Below are 22,172 nucleotides of genomic sequence, written 5' to 3' on the forward strand. Positions count from 1 at the left end.
CTCTTGCTATTTGATACCATTGGTTTCATGTGAAACTTCTTAAACCAACTCAAGATCATGTGGAAGTGAAGTCACAATTTATCAGAGAATGCCGCCCCCATCACCCATCATCTCAGAAAGTCAGTGCTGGCTCTGGAGTGTTCAAGCAGAAGTTCTCTACTATCAGTGCAAACTCAGTTGGTTAGAGCCTGGTGTTGATAATGTCAAGGTTGCAGGTTTGATCCCCGTATTGGAGAGCTGCTTATCATGGTAAGTGGGTGGACTAGATGATCCTCAGGGTCCCTTCCAACTCTATAGTTATATAGGGACATGGGTGGCATTGTGGTCTGAACCACTGAGCCTCTTGGGTTTGCTGATTGGAGGGTCAATGTTTCAAATCCCCGTGATGGAGTGAGCTCCCATTGCTCTGTCCCAGCTCCTGCCAACTTAGCAGTACAAAAAGCATGCCAGTGCAAGTAGATAAATAGGTACCGCTCGGGCCGGAAGGTAATGGCATTTCCTTGTGCTCTGGCACTTGTCACAGTCCTCCGTACGCCAGAAGCGGTTTAGTCCTGATGGCCACATGACCCAGAAAGCTGTCTGTGGACAAACGCTGGCTCCCTCGGCCTGAAATGAGATGAGTGCCCCAACCCCATAGTCGCCTTTGACTGGACTTAACCGTCCAGGGGTCCTTTTCCTTTACCTACAGTTATATATAAAAATCTCCCTCCCTTCCTTCAAAAAGGTCATTTCATCTAAAACCTCCATGTTCAGGAGTAGTTTACCCCCTGAGTTTAACACAAAAAACAGAAGATGAACTATCAACTTAATGGCCTGAGTCATAAAAGAGAAAGGTGGGGGAGGAAATACAGAGGAAACACTTGCTGGAAACACTCAACCAATGAACTAGAGTACTCCTTTCCCACTGTCCTGGGATTAAACTCCAGTCGACATAATGGCAATGATCCCTGAGTAAACATGCAAAGCGTTGTGTCATTAGAAGCCCAGCTTCGTGGAGAGGCTGCCCTAACTTAAAAAGGTAAAGATAAAGGAACCCTGACCATTAAGTCCAGTTGCGGATGACTCTGGGGATGAGGCGCTCATCTCACTTTACTGGCCGAGGGGGCCGATGTACAGCTTCCAGCATGACTAAGACGCTTCTGGTGAACCAGAGCAGTGCATGGAAACGCTGTTTACCTTCCTGCCAGAGCAGTACCTATTTATCTACTTGCACTTCGTGCTTTTGAACTGCTACGTTGGCAAGAGCAGGGGCCAAGCAACGGGAGCTCACCCCGTCGCAGGGATTCGAACTGCCGACCTTCTGATCGGCAAGCCCTAGGCTCTGTGGTTTAACCCACAGCCCCACCCACATCCCTTGACCCAATTTAGCCATCCTTTAAAATTATTATTAGTATTATTATTAAATAAGCAATGATTTCAGATTCCCCAATCTTTCAGGTAGGCAAAGAGAAAACATAAAGAAAAACCAACTGACCGGGTTTATGTGCAGTTAATGAGTCGTTTATTGAAAGGAGAGAGAATTAACCCATGATTTGGTGAAAGGAGTGGAATCAATTAACCAGGAACTTCTGCAAAAGGAGTGGAGTGGCACATTCTTCCTGGAGATTGTAAAAAGGTCTGCCACTGGGTTTCTCAGGACTCTGACATCTGACATCAGCGCACGCAGCACTTCAGATTTGCAGAAAATGGGCAGTCATTATACGGTTCTTTGAATACCCAGCCTTTGTGACATGCGAAGCCCCAGGGCAGGCAGTATCCATTGCCGCCTTGGCACCGGATCGCCGTAAGTTTTGCAGAATCGTCTGGCGGGAGCATCAGCCCAGGGTCTGCATATAAAAGAGAAAAGCAACATTCGTGAAAATACTTCAAGAGTCAAATACCACAAAGCTTCCACCCCTCTCTAATCACAGACTCCTCCTGGTCTCTGATTCTTGTTGTCAAACTTGCCAACTCCACATAGACTGTCAGTTTATTCAACCAATCTTCCTTGGTTGGTTTATCTTTATCTTTCCACTTTCATGAACTTTTTTTTGCCTGCCTTCTTATTTCAAACTACTTGTTGCTTTCCTCCTCCTGTAGCCCCTGTAGAACTCAACAGAGGGAAGGAGGGGGACAAGACCAGAATTTGTTGGTTTGGCTTTGACTTTGGCTCCAACCACTGTTGGGCTCCTTGCCTTCTGCCCTACCAGTTCTAATGGGTGCCAACCACCATTGGAGCAGTTCAATCAATATTCTACTGGCTTTGTTAATATTTCTTTTGGAGGGGGAGTGTATGCTTCCTTTTAATGTTATATGCCCTTGCTGGTGTCAACTATTTGGTTCTAGAATCTGTAGGACTTATACATTTTGCATCTATTTTATACCTATTTGTATTTTTATATTTTGCCTTTGGTCATTATGAAAAAGGTGAATAAGGCATCCCATTAAATAAATTATGCCCATATGGAATGCAGTTTCGCTATAAACATGACACACTTTCCCCTATTAGATGCATCTTTGTAAACATTATTTGTCTAGGAGAACCACCTTGAAAAATTCCTAGAAGGCTGAAGTTCAAATGATGGATGTGTTTCAATTTGCAGATAAAGAAAATAAGTACATGCAGGATCAGGCCAGTGGCCAATTTGGTCCAGCATCATGTTCTCACAGTGATCGCATGTCCCTCTCAGGAACTAGGGCAGGAGTGATGGCACTAAGATTGGGGAAAGGATTTGGGAGAGAAGGAGAGAGAGGGCATGGAAAAAGGGATGCCCTGCAAATTTGGATTCTAGTCTCAGCCACTGCCACAAAGAAGCTCCTGACAGATTGCTTCTGAGGGATTATGGGGAGGAAACAGCCCATCCCAACCGCTGAAGGAAGGTCAAGAAGAAAGTCCTAAAACACAAAGTCCCATCAAACTCAGTAAGAAGTAAATGCATCATGATGAGCTAGACAATGAACCAGATTGTCCAGGTCCTTCCTATGAGACTGGAAAGTCCATGATAACTAAAGCTTGTAAATCAAAAGAATTATCTTTCTGCAATAATGTGGCTGAGCTAACCTAGAGTTGTACTTCTAACCGTGATTCTAGGATTCTTCCACAAGCTGAAGTATGAAAGAATGACCATTTTCAGCCCAACTTACCTTCATTCAACTTCATTTCAGGGTCAAGAGGCTCCTTGGCTTCATCCTCAGATGGTGGTTTGGGATTGGCCTGGACCTGGTAGACCAAGAAGGCAACAGCAAAGAGAACACAGAGCATCTTCATGGTGGAAGATTGGCTGCAGTCGCAATGCTAATGGAAAGAAGAGGCTCAATGAAGAGAAGGGTGGAGAATCTATGGAAGCTTTGCTGGTATTTATACGGTTTATACCAGGAATAGGGCAGGATGGTGTTAGGTTTCTGAGACTGTTGCCAAAAACAACTGTTGTCACTCAAGAATCAAAATCATTTGAAATACTTTCACTTTGCGTTTTATGAAATGTTTGTGGGCACTGAAATTCTGATTCCCCAAACTATTGAGTGTTCAGACCCCTGGTCTCTCACTTGTGGGGTGCCTCAGGGTTCCATCCTCTCCCCTGTGCTTTTCAACATTTACATGCAGCCACTGGGAGAGATCATCTGGGGGTTTGGGCTGGGTGTTCATCAGTATGCAGATGATACCCAGCTCTACCTCTCTTTCAAATCAGAACCAGGAAGGTCCTGTGTGAGTGTGCATGCTCTAGTTATTTCTCGCTTGGACTACTGCAATGCACTCTATGTGGGGCTACCTCTGAAGGTGACCGGGAAACTACAACTAATCCAGAATGCGGCAGCTAGACTGGTGACTTGGAGCGGCCGCTGAGACCACATAGCATCAGTCTTGAAAGACCTACATTGGCTCCCAGTACATTTCCAAGCACAATTCAAAGCGTTGGTGCTGACCTTTTAAGCCCTAAATGGCCTCGGTCCAGTATACCTGAAGGAGCGTCTCTACCCCCATCGTTTTGCCTGGACACTGAGGTCCAGTGCCGAGGGCCTTCTGGCGGTTCCCTCGCTGTGAGAAGCCAAGTTACAGGGAACCAGGCAGAGGGCCTTCTCGGTAGTGGAATGCCCTCCCACCAGATGTCAAAGAGAAAAACAACCACCAGACCTTTAGACGACATCTGAAGGCAGCCCTGTTTATGGAAGCTTTTGGTGTTTAATAGATAATTGTATTTTAATATTCTGTTGGAAGCCGCCCAGAGTGGCTGAGGAAACCCAGCCAGATGGGTGGTGTATAAATAATAAATAATAATTATTATTTACAAAACAGGGAATGGGGAGAAAAACCCTTCCCCTCCTGAGACTATGGAGGGAGCTACTGCCAGTCAGAGTAGGGGGCCTTTTACAAGGAAGCTTCCAGTCTTCCTAAAGTAAACTGTAAGCCAAAAGCATTTCAAGAGCTTCTGAAGGGGCAACGTGAGCTGCCCTTCAAGAACGACGACATAGAATTGACTCAATCCTCTTACTAATTTCTTGGTGTTTAGCCAGAAGGGGGGAAAAATGGAATAAATAGTAAGATCTCTGCACACCTTTCCAGAAGTTCCAGAAACTCTCAGGCTCTTTACTTCCACCAGAAATTGGGGACATAGCTCAATCTCGAGTATGAAGACCCTTCACTTCATCTTTGTAGTCCTCTTCTTGGTTCTCCATAGCCAAGCCAGGCTAGATCTGTGGTCTACAGGCAAACTGAAGGACAGCAAGGATCCTGAGACTGAGAGTGCTGCTTATCAGGCAGATGGTAAGCTGAGGGGTTCTTTCAGAACAACAACAACAACAACAAAAAGAGTGTATTTCACTCAGGAACTGGGGGGGGGGGCATGTTGGGTGAAAGATTTGTGCATTGCAGGGGTTGGACTAAATGACCTTTGGGTCCCTTGCAACTCGACAATTCTATGATTGTACGATTCTGTGATCCCATCAGGAGATATGATTTGTGTGATATCAGCATTGGACATTAATGTGGCAACACCTATGCTTTGGACTCCCCTTCCATGAAATTATATATGCAACAGGCAACTTTTTCGTTGTTTGTTGGTACCTGTTGAAAATATTACATTTCCAAGAAGACTTCTTGGATGGATGGATGATAGATAGATAGATAGATAGATAGATAGATAGATAGATAGATGATAGATTGATGATAGATAGATAGGTGATAGAGATAGATAGATAGATAGATAGGTAGGTAGGTAGAAGATACATTAAATTTTGATTGATTTCATATATGTTTTGTGGATTCAGGTAGGTAGCCGTGTTGGTCTGACACAGTCAAAATAAATAAAATAAAAAATCCAGTAGTACCTTAGAGACCAACTAAGTTTGTTCTGGTTAGAAGCTTCCATGTGCATGCACACTTCTTCAGATACACTGAAACAGAAGTCACCAGGCCCTTATACAGTGGAACCTCAGGTTAAGTACTTAATTCGTTCCGGAGGTCCGATCTTAACCTGAAAAAGCTCTTAACCTGAAGCACCACTTTAGCTAATGGGGCCTCTTGCTGCCGCCACGCCTCCGGAGCACAATTTCTGTTCTCATCCTGAAGCAAAGTTCTTAACCCGAGGTACTATTTCTGGGTTAGCGGAGTCTGTAACCTGAAGCATCTGTAACCCACGGTACCAGTGTATATAGAGGGAGGGTGGGGTGGGGTTTTTCTCAGAAGGGTAGTGGGAGATGGGTGATTGACTCAATGGGTATGGTAAACCTGTTGACGACTGCTAATGACTGCATATATTTTGTTGTATGACTGCATATGTTTTGCTGCATATATGTTTCATTGTAGTCATTGCAAGGGATTCAACTCATGAGTCCCACCAAAGCACTTCCTCTCCTCCCCTCCACTGTGTGTCCCTTGCATGTTCCCAACACTATCATTATTGCCTTTTTCCCCCTTTCCAGCAGAGAATGGGCAGGCAGTTGCACCACCACAGGACGGGAAAATCTCTTGCCTCTGGCCTTGGGGATACTGCTTACTGCGGAAGCTCCGGTGTGCCTCAGGCTTTGTGATGAAGGAGAGATTCAACAACTGCCCAAATACCCGCACCCTGAAGTGCTGCGTTGTGTGAAAAACTGGGATGAAGTTGCAAAATACACCGAGAGAATTAAATTAATTAAATTAATCACTTTGATGTTGTTGATTTGTTGCGCCTGGTTCCTGACACCAGTCCCCTCTTTTAATTTGTGTAATATGTTTACGTTGTGCTGGATCTTTTGAAGCAAGGTTGAATGGTCAACTGCCAGGGATGGTTTATCTGTGATTCCTGCATTGCAGAGGACTAGACTGGATGACCCCTGGCTTTCCTTCCAACACTACGGTTTTGGGATTTTTCCATTAGGGCCTGATTGATGAATTTGGACAGGAACTCAACAGGCTTGCTGAATTGAAACATTTGTATGTTCAAGTTGATCACTTGTTACATGGTACAACATCCTTTTTTTAAGTCAAACTTACAATCAAGCCACTGCAAAATAAGGAAGTTGGTTTAAATTCCGTTACAAGCCAGTTGCAAGTGACCAAGAATTCCCTTGTGGGCTGCAGGTACGGGGAGGGGGGTGTTCAAAAAGTTTTGATAGATGTTGCTGAGACTGCAAAAGAACTAGAAATGCTTCCAAACTAATACCGTCCAACTTTTTCTGACCCCAAACCAGGATGCAAGTCTTCCAGGACATATTCCTGGACAAGTCACATGACCCACGCCTCACACTCACCCCCCCAAAAAAAAGTGTTTTTGGGGGTTGAGAACGCAGCATGTGAGAGCATGGCACCCAAAATGGCCACATGAAAAAATGGGATGTCCCTTTTTTCTGGGGTGCTTGGGAGGTATGCAAACTTTGAGAACGAGCAAGTTAGAAAAAAGGCAAATGAAATTGTAGTTTGAGTATGTGGCCTGAGAAGAGGCACCACGAGTTCCAAAGCAAAAATTCGAAATAAGTTTCTACTATGCTGTCTTAGCTGAAGCTTATTTTGCTGATCAATCACCTCTGAGCATTTGTTGAAATCACATATCTCCAAATGTTTGCACAGTTCAGAAGTTAAAAGAAGGCTCTCTGCACACATGCCCTGCTGCTGCTGCCCAGAAAGCCCTGTGTAAACAGAACACATTAAGTTCTATTCTGAAGTGGGCAGATAAAAGTAATTTCCTGAAACGTTTACCGAACTGCAGTCGCTTTCAAAATCCCCTATGTTCATTTCCTCTTACTCCAAAAAGAGTTGTAGAATGTTGGCTTGGCTGTGGCCTTTTGCCTGAAGTGTTGCTGGAAGAGGCGGCAGAACTGGGAAAATGGCTTCTCAGAACCCAGGGTGGGGAAAAATAAACCTTGAACCCATGTATTGGTCCCCAGCCCAAACAGGACAGGCAAGTGGTGGGAGAATATAACAGACATGGCTGGCAACCATTGGCAGCCTCTTTGGGAGTTTGCCCAGAACTCTTTCAAAGCCATCTGATTTGATGGTCATTGTTGCACTTTGAGGACGTCAACTCCACAGTTGTGCTATATAGAAATGTGCTTCATTTTGTTTGCCCTGAATCCTGTAATGTTAATCACTTCCAAACCCTCGAAGTGTCCCTATTTTCCAGGGACAGTCCCAGAGTTACAAAAACCGTCCCAGTTTCTGACTTTATCCTGGGATGTCCCACTTATGTCCCAAGAAGATAGGTAAGCAACTAAACAAGCTTTAGAAGACATCTGAATGCTGATGTGTATAGGGAAGTTTTTAAATGTTTTATTCTGTTCTTATATATGCTGGAAGCCATCCAGAGTGGCTGGGGCGACCCAGTCAGATGGGCAGAGTATAAGTAATAAGGGACGCGGGTAGCGCTGTGGGTTAAACCACAGAGCCTAGGACTTGCTGATCAGAAGGTTGGCGGTTCGAATCCCCGCCACGGGGTGAGCTCCCATTGCTCGGTCCCTGCTCCTGCCAACCTAGCAGTTCAAAAGCACGTCAGAGTGCAAGTAGATAAATTGGTACCGCTCCGGCGGGAAGGTAAATGGCGTTTCCGTGCGCTGCTCTGGTTCACCAGAAGTGGCTTAGTCATGCTGGCCACATGACCCCGAAGATGTCTGCGGACAAACGCCAGCTCCCTCGGCCAGTAAAGTGAGATGAGCGCAGCAAACCCAGAGTCGTCTGCACTTGACCTAACGGTCAGGGGTTCCTTTTCCTTTACCTTTAATAAGTAATAGTTTGTTGTTGCTGTTGTTATTATTATTGTTGTTGAATAGGATGACATTTTTCCATTTCCATTGGAGAAATATTAAAGGAAATTGTCTTCTCTCAAATTCAGGTAGGTAGCAGTCAAAATAAATAAATAAATAAATAAAAATTAAATTCAGGTAGGTAGCAGTCAAAATAAAATAAATAAATAAATAAAAATTAAACTCTAGTAGCACCTTAGAGACCAACTATGTTTGTTCTGGGTATAAGCTTTTGTGTGCATGCAGAAATCTGTGCATCTGAAGAAGTGTGCATGCACATAAAAGCTTATACCCAGAACAAACTTAGTTGGTCTCTAAGGTACTACTGGAATTTTTTTTCTTCAAAAAAATATTTATCTCTTCTCTCAAAGGCTGTACACCTGCTTGCCTTGGGGCCTTTTAAAAGTCTCTTTGCCACTTGTTTCTCTCTCTATTCAAAAAAGAAATCAGAAAGAATGTGAATCTCCCATTGCCAATCAGATTAGGCAGTCTGACCTCACCCAGTTGTATTTCTCACCATGTTGAAACATATCCAGATCTGACTGGCGACATGACAGTGTTGTGATTTTGAGGAAAACGGCCGATTTTAAGAATGTTGAGCTGCTGGTTGTGGCTGCAGACAGCTAGAAACCTTTCTGGCATCTTTTCAGTGCATGTTGATGACTTCTGCCTTTCAGTGAGGCCTTCTAAGTTAAGATTATTTTTTTTATCCCAGTCAGTGCAATATTTCGTATAATGAATTTGCATGTGTCATTTTTGAGGATGGAGGGGCTGAAGGACATGAAGGATCTGTGAGGGGATGGAGGTTGGGTTGAGGTACAAAGGGAAGGGGGTGGGTTGGCTGGATGGCAGGTAGACAGGGCTGTCAAGCAATGCAAGCAGTCCAGAAACACACACACTGTTGCATGTCACCCCAATCTCTGAGCGGTGTGAGATTTAAAAGGTTCTAGGTGTTTACCCAGGGTTTGTGTTTCCTTTGAGGAATGAGGCACAGCAGGGACTGTGAGTCTTCATGATATATGGTTTGTGTACACATATATACAAGCTGAGCCTGTGATGGAGGGGTTCACGGCAAACACCCCAGAAGGGTCTTGTTTCTTCTGTAACCGCAGCCTTCAATTAAGACAAAAATCAAACACCATGTTCTGCCTCCCTGGCTTTCCAGCTTGCTGTCTTTCTTCTCAGTCCTAACCTCTAAACTTTGGCTTTGTCTGCTAAGGGGAGGGAGGCACCCATTTGGCATCCAGCAAAATCCCTTAGATTCTTTGCTGGTGCTCTCTTTCTTCTCCAGCTGCACTGGGTCCAGAGTGTCACTTTAAGCTTAGCACGATTAGGGAGAAAACAAAGGAGATGCAACAGCAACTCACATGTCCGGGGAGCAGCAACCCATTGGCCACAATATATAGGAGATCAGGGCTTGATCCAGAGGGTCACACGGTTGGGAATGTTCCAGGGCCCCATCCCCAGCAGATGACCCTTTGCCCACAAAGAACCACCCTTCCCAATATGCACAGAGTATCCCAGCAGATCAGGTGATGGAAGCACTTCTGAGGTTGCATCTGACAGAGTGGCTGACAGAGTAGTGCAGAGCTAACAACTTGCTCATAAATACAAGGAAGACAAAGGAGCTTGTGGTGGACTTCAGGAGACAGAAGAGCAACGTCCAGCCACTTTTGATTGATGGGGTCTGTATGGAGAGGGTAACAACGTTCAGATTTCTGGGCATTGAATTACAAGAGGATCTGTCCTGGAGTGTCAACACAAGAGGGCTTGTGAAGAAGGCGCAGCAGAGACTGTACTTTTTGAGAATACTAAGGAAAAACCATCTTCCACAGAAACTGCTGCTTGCCTTCTATCACTGTGCCATTGAGAGCGTGCTCACTTATGGCTTATGTGTGTGGTACGGAAGCTGTACTACCCAGGACAGGATGGGGTTGTGCAGGGTTGTTAAGGCAGCAGAGAGCATTGTTGGCTGCCCACTCTCCACCTTAGAGCAGATTTATGCCACAAGGTGCCATAGGAAGGCACTGGACATAGTAAAAGATCCATCACATCCTGGTCACTGTCTCTTCGAGCTCTTGCCGTCGGGACGGAGATACAGGTCGATGAAGACAAGAATGAGTCGTCTTAAGAACAGCTTCTTCTCCAGAGCGATCTCGGCCCTGAATGGGAAGCCCGGACTTTGAAAGTCATCGAATCTCCCCTGCTGTATTATATTGTATTGTTTAATTAGTGTTTTTATGGAGCAGTCAAGTAATTTCGTTGTTCCCGAAGGGGGCAATGACAATAAAGATATTCTTATTCTTATTCTTATCTCCTGCCTCCTCCAGAATGAGGACCCATGGAAGCTCCTGAGGATGAGGGCTCCTGATTCCTGGAACCACCATTGCCAGGAGTCTATGGTTCAGCTTTGTGGATCAGCAGGAACAAGGGCCTATGTTAGAGTGAGACAGCTGACCCAAGTGACAAATAGTTGTGATTAGAGGGGATGATTGGGGAGGGATGTAGAGAGAGAGAGATAATTTATTACGGTCAAAGACCAGCTCACGTAACAAAACACAATAAAAACAGCGTTCATAAAGATAAAATATACAATCGGAGCAGATTGTGGTATTAGCTCATGAGTTAAAATTGGAGGGATGTAGATTATTGCTTGCAACCTGATGCCTGAATAAAAAGGGACTATAAAATATAAACTGCTTGTTAATTTTTATCTGGGAAGTTACTGAAGGGGGCAGGCTCTCCACACATGACACTTGTGAACTTCAACTGATGGAATTTGGGTCATTATTTATCTTCCAGACAGTCCCCCCCCCCCTTATCGTTTGAGAACTGGGTAGCAATTCAAGCTTTTAGACAGTGGAGAGGAAGTCATCCTACAGCAGGGTAATGGCCCCATGCCTGGTGTCAGCTGTCCAGATGAGAGCCAGTGTGGTGTAGTGGTTAAGAGCGGTGGACTCGTAATCTGGTGAACCGGGTTTGCGTCCCCAGTCCTCCACATGCAGCTGCTGGGTGACCTTGGGCTAGTCACACTTCTTTGAAGTCTCTCAGCCCCACTCACCTCACAGAATGTTTGTTGTGGGGAGGAAGGGAAAGAAGAATGTTAGCCGCTTTGAGACTCCTTAGGGTAGTGATAAAGCGGGATATCAAATCCAAACACTTCTTCTTCCATTAAGAAACCTCAGTGGGAATTCATTGGATGCAGGCATCTAGTGCCACCCAGTCCACTTTCTGTGTACATTATGAGCAAATGCTATAACCCCTTTCGGATTTTAGCTCTGCCTTCTGAGAGCTAAAAATAGTTGGTGCCTCATGTGTTTTTCCTGAAATTTAGCAGAAAGGAACCTCTTGGGGAAAGGTTTTGCACTACATTTCTACATTCTGCGTTCACTTGGAAATGTAGAAAGCCAACCAAAATGGGATCAGACCACTGGTCAGTCCATCTCAGGGTTACCCACACTGACTAGCAGTAACTTTCCAGGATTTCAGACAAGGATTATTTCCAGCCCCCTCTCAAGATGTCAGGGATTGAACCAAGGCATGCAGCGCTATACTCCTCCCTCCCCACTTTCCTGGGAGTAAACCCCAGTAGACATAATAGGACTTCCTTCTGAGTAAGCATGCAAAAGGATGTGTCAGTTTTAGCCAACCTTCATGGAATACTCGCCCCAACCAAAGGACAATTTAAAAATTAATTAATAGCAATAATGCACAAGGATGTCAGATTCTTGCATGTTTGTAAAAAGAGAAAAGCATAAAGAATAACAACTTGAGTGGTGGGTGGATGTAGTTAATCACAGATTTATTGAAGGGATAGTGACAAATTATCCAATGGTTTTCTGAAAGGAGTGGAATCAATTAACCAATGCTTTATTTGAAAGGAGCAGACTGGCTCATTCTTCCTCGTGGTTGTAAAAACTTCTGCCAAGGAGTTTCTTGGAACTTCACCATCTCTTGCCTCAGCGCACACAGCACAGCAGAACATTGCGATATGGACAATTGTTATATTTCTCCTCCCACTTCAAGCCATTATGGCACCGGTAGCCCCGTGGCAGGCAATATCCTCTGTTGCCATAGCAGCCGACGACCGCAAGTCGTGTAGAAGCCTTTGGCCCAGAGTCTGGATATAAAAGAGGAGGGAAACATTCTTCAAAATACTTGAAGGGTTGTGAGACACAGAAATGACCAAACACCCCATGGGCTTAAGATCAGGGCCGATTTCAGCTGAACAGTAGGAGGAGCATCTTGATGATAAGAGCAGTTCAGCGATGGCTGGTCCATTGGGGTGAATGGGGCACTCCCCTACCAACTTGAGTTTTCCTCCAGGCAGCCCCCACCTACCAGCCCTTTTACTCACAACTACCTGTCGGCTTGATCCTCCTGCAATCCCTGTAGAGCTCAACAGAGAGAGGAGGAGGGGGATATTCCTTCTGAAGAATCCTCAGCGTTTTACTCCTAGTTACTCTTTTTTGTATCTGTTTGCAACTTTCCTCTGTTCTCAGGCATCTGGTAGCACGTGATGAGCCATTTTAATGCTTCTCCACCTTTATTTATCTATTGCTAATTTTCTGTTACCTTTTATGGGTAGCCTGTGTTCATTATTACAGTGGCACCTCAGTTCTTGAATGTAATCTGTTCCGGAAGACAATTCGCTCGAAAACCAAGGTACCACTCTATATGATTTTACTGTTGTCGGCTCTCTGGTTATAGACTCTGTATGATGCATATATTTTATATTAGTCTTAAATATTTCTGTATTTTTGTAAGTCGCCGTGGGTTGTGATTAAATAAGTTTTGGGATTTTGCATGCAGTTTTGCCTAATGTAAACACTGCTGTAAATGATTTTACACAACGAAATGCATCTATGTGATTAACAACAACAACAATATGATCATGCTCATAATCCTCATTCTCCTAATCCACATCCTCATAAAGGCACACTTTATCCTAATACATGCCTCTGATGTCTAGTTGAAAATCTACAGTGTGGGCATTACCAACCACAACAGGTCGTGCTAGAAATTCTCATGCTTGAGGTTCTGCAACTTCTTGGCTACTGTGAAGTACATTTCACACTCAACCATTCATCTAGAATATCGGTGACTTGAAGCAATGCAAAGACAATCCTATCTAAGAATATGTAGAGACAATTGTCCACCACGGAGCCAGCATATCTCTATCAGTAATGGTGATGCTGACAAGATCATGCATAACCATAATCAGGGCATGTTCCAGCCAAAGAGAAGCATTTTAAGAGATTTCAGTGGAAGAGTGAATCCCTGCACCCCAGTGAAATCCAGAACCTGTCCACCATGGAAGGTGTAGGAGATCATCTTCCATGTACATAACAATTACCTTCATCCTGCAAACCTTGATCATCACCAGCAGAGTCTTCCTCCTGGAGGAAGTCTTTCAAGTCCTCCCCCTCTTGCTTCTCCATTTTGGCCAGATCTGCTTCATCAGCCTGGGCACTGTAAAGGAAGACCAATGCAAAGAAAAGACAGACAAACTTCATGGCTCTTAGAAAAGTTGTTGGTGCCACTGCAAGGAATCCCAAGGATGGACTAGCAATGGTGAGGCCTCGACAGAGATCATGTCTATATATACAGGTTGGAAGCCAAGAAGGCTGCCCTAATGGACCGCATTTCATTGACTTTGAAGTCAATGAAGGGAAGGGAGCAAGGTAAGGCCACATAGGGCACCTGAAATTACTTGATTCTTAATGACAAGAGTCTCTTTGATGTTGCCCCCAGTCCGCAGGCCTTTTCTTTGGAGTTGAAATAATTGTATTTGCCCTGTTGCTGTTGCTAATAACTCCTTTGCTCCCCATATGCTTGCCTCCTCATCTCCCCATCAGGCAGCTGACACATCCTCACCATAATCTACTAAGCAATATTTATTTTGATGGTCCTGGGCTCTGAGTGTGGGGAAAGACTGGGCATTTGTGGTATTGTTCAAAGCCCTTTTGAGAGACTCTCTCTCTCTCTCTCTCTCTCTCTCTCTCTATATATATATATCACGATTTTCAAAGTTCATTTACCACCATTTCCCAAAACCTTGTAATAATTTATTTATTCTGCTATAGGAATGAACTGCCAATGCAATGTGGCTTTCTCTCAGTTTCTCAGGTTTCTAATCTTAAATTCAGTTATAATTTTTCCCCTGGCGATTTCACTTTATTTTTCAAAAGAAAATAACCCTCAGGAGAATTCAACAGCATTTCTTCCAATAAGCATCTTTTTGTATGCAGGGTTGACATAGGACCTTTTTTTCAAACAATTTTTATGCTATGATGCATTTTGCATGTTATTCTTACTGCTTGTTTGCTTTCTGCTTAATATATGCACTTTGTGTCCTTTTTGGAATTGGCAAAAAATGGATTGAAAGAACTGAAAATCTGCATTTTGATGTATAGCTGGTTTTTCCTATGCGGACTGGTCTGAAACTGCAAATTAGGCAGTTTCTCATTAAACGCAAACAAAATTAAACTCTTCCCCCATCCTTATTCTGCTCTTTATTTACTTGGGTCATTTTTGTCTCTGTGTTATTCAGGATGGAGGTTTTGAGTGCTGCAGGGCTCTGACCTAAGCCCTGTATAATTGAACATTTTCATGAATAAGATGAGGACACGGAAGAGTTGCTCCTTGAATAGGCAGATGACACAAAACCAGGAGGCACAGTTAACACCATTGATGGCAGTATGAAGATTCAGAATGAACTTGACAGTCTGGGACCTTTGATTGAAACTGACAGAATGAGAATCAACTGATATAAATCTACATCACTGCTTCAGTTGTAAAAGAAAGACACAGGGAACACACAGACTGACAGCAGAAGAGGGGAAACTATAGTGAATGGTATTCGTTCTACACTTTTCGACCCATCTTGGATACTGTGTCCAGTTTTGGACAACACATTGAGATACAGAAGTATGTCTAGAGGGGGAGCAGATTGGTGAGGGGATCTCCTAATAATACATAGTTGGATGAGTGGAATATCTTAGGAGCAGTATAGGTGAAACAGGGCTGGATTTAGGTTTGATGAGGCCCTAAGCTAGTGAAGGTAATGGGGCCATTTATAAGTCCAGTTGTCCTTTGTCAACAACAAATTGTCACTGTTTTTTGTGTTGAATATATGCTATGTGGTAATTTATGGACCTAATAGGTACCTAAAACCATTTGCACATAACAAAATATGTATTTTATCAAAGTAAATGTTGAACTGAAATACAATTAAGAAGAAGTACAGTGGTACCTTGGGTTACAGACGCTTCAGTTTACATACGCTTCAGCTTACAGACTCCGCTAACCCAGAAATAGTACCTCAGGTTAAGAACTTTGCTTCAGGATGAGAACAGAAATTGTGTGGTGGTGGCGTGGCGGCAGTGGGAGGACCCATTAGCTAAAGTGGTACCTCAGGTTAAGAACAGTTTCAGGTTAAGAACGGACCTCCAGAATGAATTAAGTTCTTAACCCAAGGTACCACTGTATATTAATAGTGAAATACAATTAAGAAGAAGTATATTAATAGTGAAATAATTATTAAGCTCTAACTTAAAATGATTGGGGGCCCATTATTTACATCATAGGAGCCTACTCAACACAAAACACCGTTGCCGTATGTAGGTTTTATTTTATTTGTTTTTTATCTTATATTTTGGAAATGTACATCACATCCAGATTTTTTTTCTTTATTTTTTGGGGGCCCCCCAAGAGAGTGGAGCCCTAAGTTATAGCTCGTTTAGCTTATACATAAATCTGGCACGGAGGTGAAATTAGCTGATTTGAAGCTAAAAAGGAGCCAGCAGATGCCTGCTAAAATTGACTCATCTTAGGCTGCATTCAAATCATGAATGGTAATAAAGTAGATCCTGTTTCGGGTGCCCCATTGATAAATGGCAGTGCGTTCAGAGGAAGACGGCCAGGTTGGCGAGGGCATCTCTTAAGAACATGCAAGTTTAAACTGCAAAAGCATAAGACATAGCATAAACAAGGCAGCTCTTTTTGAGTATCTGAATGACAACCAATAGAATTGGAACAGGATGAGTCAGCCACGTGATGGTGAGGAAACAGGTTGACAGATGGGAAGCCAGAGGGTAATTAGGAAGGAGGTTAAGGTAAATAGGTGCTGCAATACTGATGAAAGAGCCAATATATTTGGAGGCAACTTCAAAGAGAACTCAGCCATGAAGAATAAAATGATCTCAAATGCCATATGTGATGTTATATTGCACCCTTATCACGGGTGCAAATTCAAAGCCAGTGGAACATAGCCTGGTGGCAGTCCTGTTTACAGTGGTACCTCAGGTTACATACGCTTCAGGTTACATAAGCTTCAGGTTACAGACTCCGCTAACCCAGAAATAGTACCTCGGGTTAAGAAATTTGCTTCAGGATGAGAACAGAAATTATGCTCCGGAGGCGCGGCAGCAGCGGGAGGCCCCATTAACTAAAGTGGTGCTTCAGGTTAAGAACAGTTTCAGGTTAAGAACGGACCTCCAGAATGAATTAAGTTCTTAACCCGAGGTACCACTGTATAGGAATAAATTCTTCCTTTAAGGGCATTACTGTTGTCAATTATCTCTGTGGTCTTTTACAATGAGAACCCCCAAAGTTTACAGCTGTGAGGTTCCTCTGTCACTTTTGCAGTGGTTGTCTTTTGCAGTCTGCGGGCTGACATTTATGCATTCTGTGCACACTTAGGGACACACACTCCGCCTTGTCCCCACAATTGAGGGAGCTGGGGTCACGCAACGTCAGCATGCCATACATGCACACCGCATCACAGGGCATGCTGACATCATGCAGACACACTGCCAGGGTGTGCTGATGTGCCATGTGGGTGTCCCACAGCCCTGTAGCATGTCACACAGCCACCACAAAACTTTGAGGGTGAGCTGCCTCTTCACTGAAAATATTTGGGGGTCCTTGGCACCCCCAGCCCCTCCCTATTTGGCACACCTGTTTTAGAAGATTGAAAGCTGGCTTGGGGCTCATTCACAGCATCATTTTCCCCTGGGAATACCCTCAGTTTATGACTGAATCCAGAGGCAGCCTTTGGGGACCAACACTGGAGGGGCTCAATGCCATGTCATGTGCCTGTGACGTCACTGAGCTCCATTCCTTCCTTTCCGCTTTCCTGGGACTAAACTCCAGTAAATGTAATGGGATTTCCTTTGAGTAAACATGCAAAGGGTTGCGTCATTAGAAGCCAACCTTCATGGGAAAACTGCCCCAACCTATGCATAATAGAAATATAACAAATATAGTGGTACCTCAGGTTACAGATGCTTCAGGTTACAGACTCCACTAACCCAGAAATACCGTAGTACCTTGGGTTAAGAACTTTGCCCCAGGATGGGAACAGAAATCGCGCAGCGGCAGTGGGAGGCCCCATTAGCTGAAGTGGTACCTCAGGTTAAGAACGGTTTCAGGTTAAGAACAGACCTCTGGAACGAATTACGGTAAGTTCGTAACCAGAGGTACCACTGTAACTAAGTAATGAACAAGGATTTCAGATTCCATGTTCTTGCGTGTATGCAAAAAAGAAACTTAAGGAAAAACAATTTGAGCAGGGTTTGTGTGCAATTAATAGGTCATTTATTGAAGGGAAGGGGAGGTTAATTAACCAATGATTTGCTGAAAGGAGTAGAAATGATAAACCAGTGATTTATTCAAAAGGAGTGGAGTGGTTGATTCTAGAAACTTCTTCCAAAGGTTTTCACAACACTCCGCCAAATCTTGTATCAGCGCACACAGCACTTCAGAATGTGAGGATATGGACAGTTATTTTCTTCATCCATGAACACCATGCCCGTATCACACTGAAAATCCTTTGGCAGGCAGTAACCCTTGTTCATTGAAGCACAGAGGACCACCGTAATCCTTGAAGAATCCTTTGGTTCTTTCTTCAGCCCAGGGTCTGAATGTAAAAAAGAAGCACTCATGAAAATATTGTCGGACATAAAAATGAGCAAAGCACTCATTTATGGGAGGGTAGATTTTGGTTGGAGGAAAAACTTAATGGTGAGAGTAGATCAGTGATGGCTGGTCCGTTGGGTTGAATGGGGCCCATTTCAGCTTCCTCCTCCTGTACAACTTGACAAAGGGAAGGATGTGGATAAAATGAGAATCGGTTGGTTCTGCAACAACAGCAGCAAGAATACTTTTAGCAAAACATTGGAAGACCCAAGATTTGCCCACCGTGGAAGAATGGCAGACGCAACTGATAGACTACATGGAACTGGCAGAAATGACTGGCAGAATCCGAGACCTGGGAGAAGAGGCAGTGGAAGAGGACTGGAAAAAGTTTAAGGACTATTTACAAAAACATTGTAAACTGTATGAATGCTAAGAAGGATGCAGGACTGAAATTAACATGGCACCAGTAACTTAGTTGAAAGAAACATGAGAATAAGTAAGATCTGAGATATAAGATAAACTTTGGAATAACATTATGTCTAAACTAAGTATCTAACTATTTGATAATAATGCTTAAATTCGGGGACATAATATTTGAAAATTACAAAATAAGTGTTGAAATAAGGTGATAAATTGCTGTTTATAATTCTACAACTGGGAACGCAGAAATGGGAGATTTGAGGAAGTCCAAAAGCTTATGAAAAGATGGATGTTGAACATTTGATTTTGTGGTGTGTTTGTTATTATATGTTACCTTTGTTGTTTTTTTCCTGTTGTTTTTGTGTTTTGTACTGTGTTATATGTGAATTTAATGTTTAAAATCTTTAATAAATATTTTATATAAAAAAAGAGAGAATCGGTTGGTTCTGCTTCTCATTGGCTTTGGCTGTTGGCCTCCTTACCTTCCACCCTATCAGTTCCAATGGGCACCAGCCAGCACTGTAGCACCTCAACAGTGAAGCCAAATAACTAAAGGGCTAATCACTGCAGGGGTCAGCACACTTTTTCAGCAGGTCCACTGTCCCTCAGACCTTGTGGGGGGTCAGACTATATTTTTTTGGGGGGGAATAATGAACGAATTCCTATGCACCCAGAGATGCATTTTAAATAAAAGGACACATTCTACTCATGTAAAAACATGCTGATTCCAGGGTTTAGAAGGCGATTGGGCCAGATCCGGCCCCTGGGCCTTAGTTTGCCTACCCATGGGCTAATGGGCTTTTCCTCACAGGATGGAAGTTTTCAAGCAGTGGCTTGGCATCATTTGGTGGGGGTGGTCTAGGTATGGACTATCCAACACAGGGTTGGACTAGAATACCAGGAGGATCCACTTCAACACAGCCTCAGAGTAAGCCCCATTGACTTCAGTAGGGCTCGCTTCCAAATAGATATGCATAGGATTGCATTCTAAACAAACAACTGGTGAATAATCTGGCAATTTCGGTTTCCCTCAATGTCTCACTTCTTCCATCTTAAATTCAGTTTCCCACATTTGCATTCTAACTCTTCTTCTTTTTTAAACATTCTTTAAAAAGTCAGTTTTTTACTGTTAATTTCTCATTTTGCTGAATTGTATATTATGCTGGTTTTGTTACTTATTATGGGTTGTGGGTTTCCATTACTACAGGGCTTCACTGTTCTTTATTCTTTTGTTTTAGACTCTGTATATTTTATATATGTGTATATCTGCTTTTTTGGGATGTGGGTGGTGCTGTGGGTTAAACCACAGAGCCTAGGACTTGCCGATCAGAAGGTTGGCGGTTCGAATCCCTGCGACGGGGTGAGCTACCGTTGCTCGGTCCCTGCTCCTGCCAACCTAGCAGTTCGAAAGCATGTCAAAGTGCAAGTAGATAAATAGATACCACTCCAATGGGAAGGTAAACAGCGTTTCCATGCGCTGCTCTGGTTCACCAGAACCAGCTTATTCCTGCTGGCCACATGACCCAGAAGCTGTACGCCAGCTCCCTAGGCCAGTAATGCGAGATGAGTGCCGTAACCCCAGAGTCGGCCACGACTGGACCTAATGGTCAGGGGTCCCATTTACCCTTTACTATATCTGCTTTATATATTTCAGTATTTTTAGAAGTTGCCTTTGTTCATTTTGAAAAAGGTACGGCTATTAATTAAATAATGTACACACCTTCGCCTAATATAAACATTGCTGTCAACAACACCGGGATGCATTTTTATGTTATTTTTAGGCACATTTTCACCTAACAGATGCACGTTTATACATGCCATTTGGCTGGAGGACCGCCTTCTAAAAATTCAGAGAAGGGTGAATTTCAAATCTTGGTTGTGTTTCAGTTTTGCATATTAAGAACATAAGAAAAGCCTGCTGGAACAGGCCAATGCCCCATCTAGCCCACCATCCTTCTCTCACAATGACTACATGTCCCCTTCAGGAATTGGTGGGGGGCAGGTGTCAAAAAGAGTGAAGAAAGTGGCGGAAAAGAGAGGGAGAGGAAAGAAGAGGACGGCAGAGAGAGGGAGGGGCTGTCCTGCCTTCATTTGACTATAGTCTTATCCACCACTGCTATACAGCTCCTTACAGGCTGCCCCTGAGGGAATATAAATAAAGACTTCCCAGCCCAGACCTTGAAGGAACATCAAGAAGGAACAGGTCCATGCTGCAATCCTACGCTGCAGTCCTAAAATGAACAGTACCACCAAACTCAGTAGGTGTTGGGCCTGAATGCATGCCATCATCATAGTAAGAGATGGGCAATGAAACAGTTTTCTCGTGTCCTTCCTACGAAGCTTGAAAGTCCCGAGTAGCTGGATCATATCCTCCAACATGCCCCAGAGGAAAATTGGGATGCACACCTTTCGGGTCCACAAATGGGACATCCCAGATCAGAAGTTGGGAAGACTTCTGTAATTATGGGGTGTTCCACTTAAAGCGGAACAGTTTGAGGGGTTTGTAATTCTAGGTAATCCTTTTTCCACCACACCCTGCAGGAGCTGACCTAGGGTTGCACTTCCAACTGCAGTTCTAGGATTCTTGCACAGCCTGCGGTACCTAAGTGGAATGTTGTTGTTCAGCCCAACTTACCGTCTTTATAAGCACGAGACACATCAGCCTCCTTGACTTCCACTTCATCCTCAGATGGTGGTTTGGGATTGGCCTGGACCTGGAAAACCAAGAAGGCAACAGCAAAGAGAACGCAAAGCGTCTTCATGGCTGTCGACTGGCTGCGCTTTCAATGCTAGCCAGAAGACAAGGCTCAATGAAGTAAGGGATGGAGAATCTTTGGGAGCGTTGCTGGTATTTATACCATTTATACCAGGAAACGACTCGAATAGTTTTAGGTTTCCGAGACTGCTGCCAACATTAGCTATCAGTTGCTTCCAGGGATGTGCTCTGCATTCTGGCATCCTCCAGGTGGCGGGCAAGCAAAGCAGGTAGAGAGACATAGAAAGAACAGCCCGTTGGGTTAACTTCCCTTCCTGTAATTCAGTGGAGGGAGACATCTTGAGCAGAACGCCAAAGGGAAGGTCTAGCAGATCTATAGGCCTGGTGGTTACTTGGGCACATTTGTGAATTATGGGGAAGAGAGTACATAAACTAAAATGGTAGGGGGGGAGGAGGAGGAGGAGGAGGAGGAGAGAAAAAGAGGAGTTAGAAGAAAAACCAGGAAAAAGAAACCAGGTAATACCGGTACTATCTTGCCAAAATAGAATTAGGATCTAGTTGTTGTTATTTTTAAAAGGCCTTGCTTGACTGTTCACCTTTGCCACAAGACTGAAAAAACTTGAGGGTGGGAGCTCAGGCCTGTGGGCCAAATGTAGGCTTCCAGGCCCCCTTTATCCCTATGATAAAGACATACATATGAAGCATTTTTATATTTACAAAGCTACTAAGCAGGGCCCGGAGCAAGCTACCAGCAGAAGACAAAGTTCTCTGCTTTTCTTTTTGCAGAAAATTGAAGATGGGCCAGTCCTCATTCTACTCTGAACCAGGCAGTATGAGAGAGAAGCAACTGCAAGTATTCATCTAAGCAACTAAAACCTACTTTTAGGGGAAGGACTGTACCACAGTGAGAGGGTATTTGCTT

General features: G+C 43.9%; 4 long non-coding RNA genes across 5 annotated transcripts; 1 reads left to right on the forward strand and 3 right to left on the reverse strand.

Annotated features, from left to right (window-relative positions):
* Positions 1–1,478: 1,478 nt before the first annotated feature.
* On the reverse strand, positions 1,479–3,307 carry LOC310703044. Its single transcript, XR_014523916.1, has 2 exons — positions 3,124–3,307; positions 1,479–1,826 (listed from the first exon to the last, which is right to left on the reverse strand). It is a non-coding gene; the product is annotated as an uncharacterized lncRNA (long non-coding RNA).
* On the forward strand, positions 3,268–6,119 carry LOC310703045. 2 transcript variants are annotated; one of them, XR_014523917.1, is made up of 3 exons: positions 3,268–3,333; positions 4,488–4,741; positions 5,899–6,119. It is a non-coding gene; the product is annotated as an uncharacterized lncRNA (long non-coding RNA). The 2 variants fall into 2 exon arrangements; XR_014523918.1 differs by lacking the exon at positions 3,268–3,333 and having other exon boundaries at positions 4,343–4,741.
* Positions 6,120–11,978: 5,859 nt separating this feature from the next.
* On the reverse strand, positions 11,979–13,771 carry LOC310703618. Its single transcript, XR_014524281.1, has 2 exons — positions 13,550–13,771; positions 11,979–12,313 (listed from the first exon to the last, which is right to left on the reverse strand). It is a non-coding gene; the product is annotated as an uncharacterized lncRNA (long non-coding RNA).
* A 3,999-nt stretch (positions 13,772–17,770) lies between these two features.
* On the reverse strand, positions 17,771–21,347 carry LOC310703609. The gene is made up of 2 exons (XR_014524277.1): positions 21,170–21,347; positions 17,771–18,115 (listed from the first exon to the last, which is right to left on the reverse strand). It is a non-coding gene; the product is annotated as an uncharacterized lncRNA (long non-coding RNA).
* Positions 21,348–22,172: the final 825 nt, after the last annotated feature.

The sequence above is a fragment of the Podarcis liolepis genome (assembly GCF_965112155.1).
Source record: "Podarcis liolepis genome assembly, chromosome: 3".
NCBI lineage: Eukaryota > Metazoa > Chordata > Lepidosauria > Squamata > Lacertidae > Podarcis > Podarcis liolepis.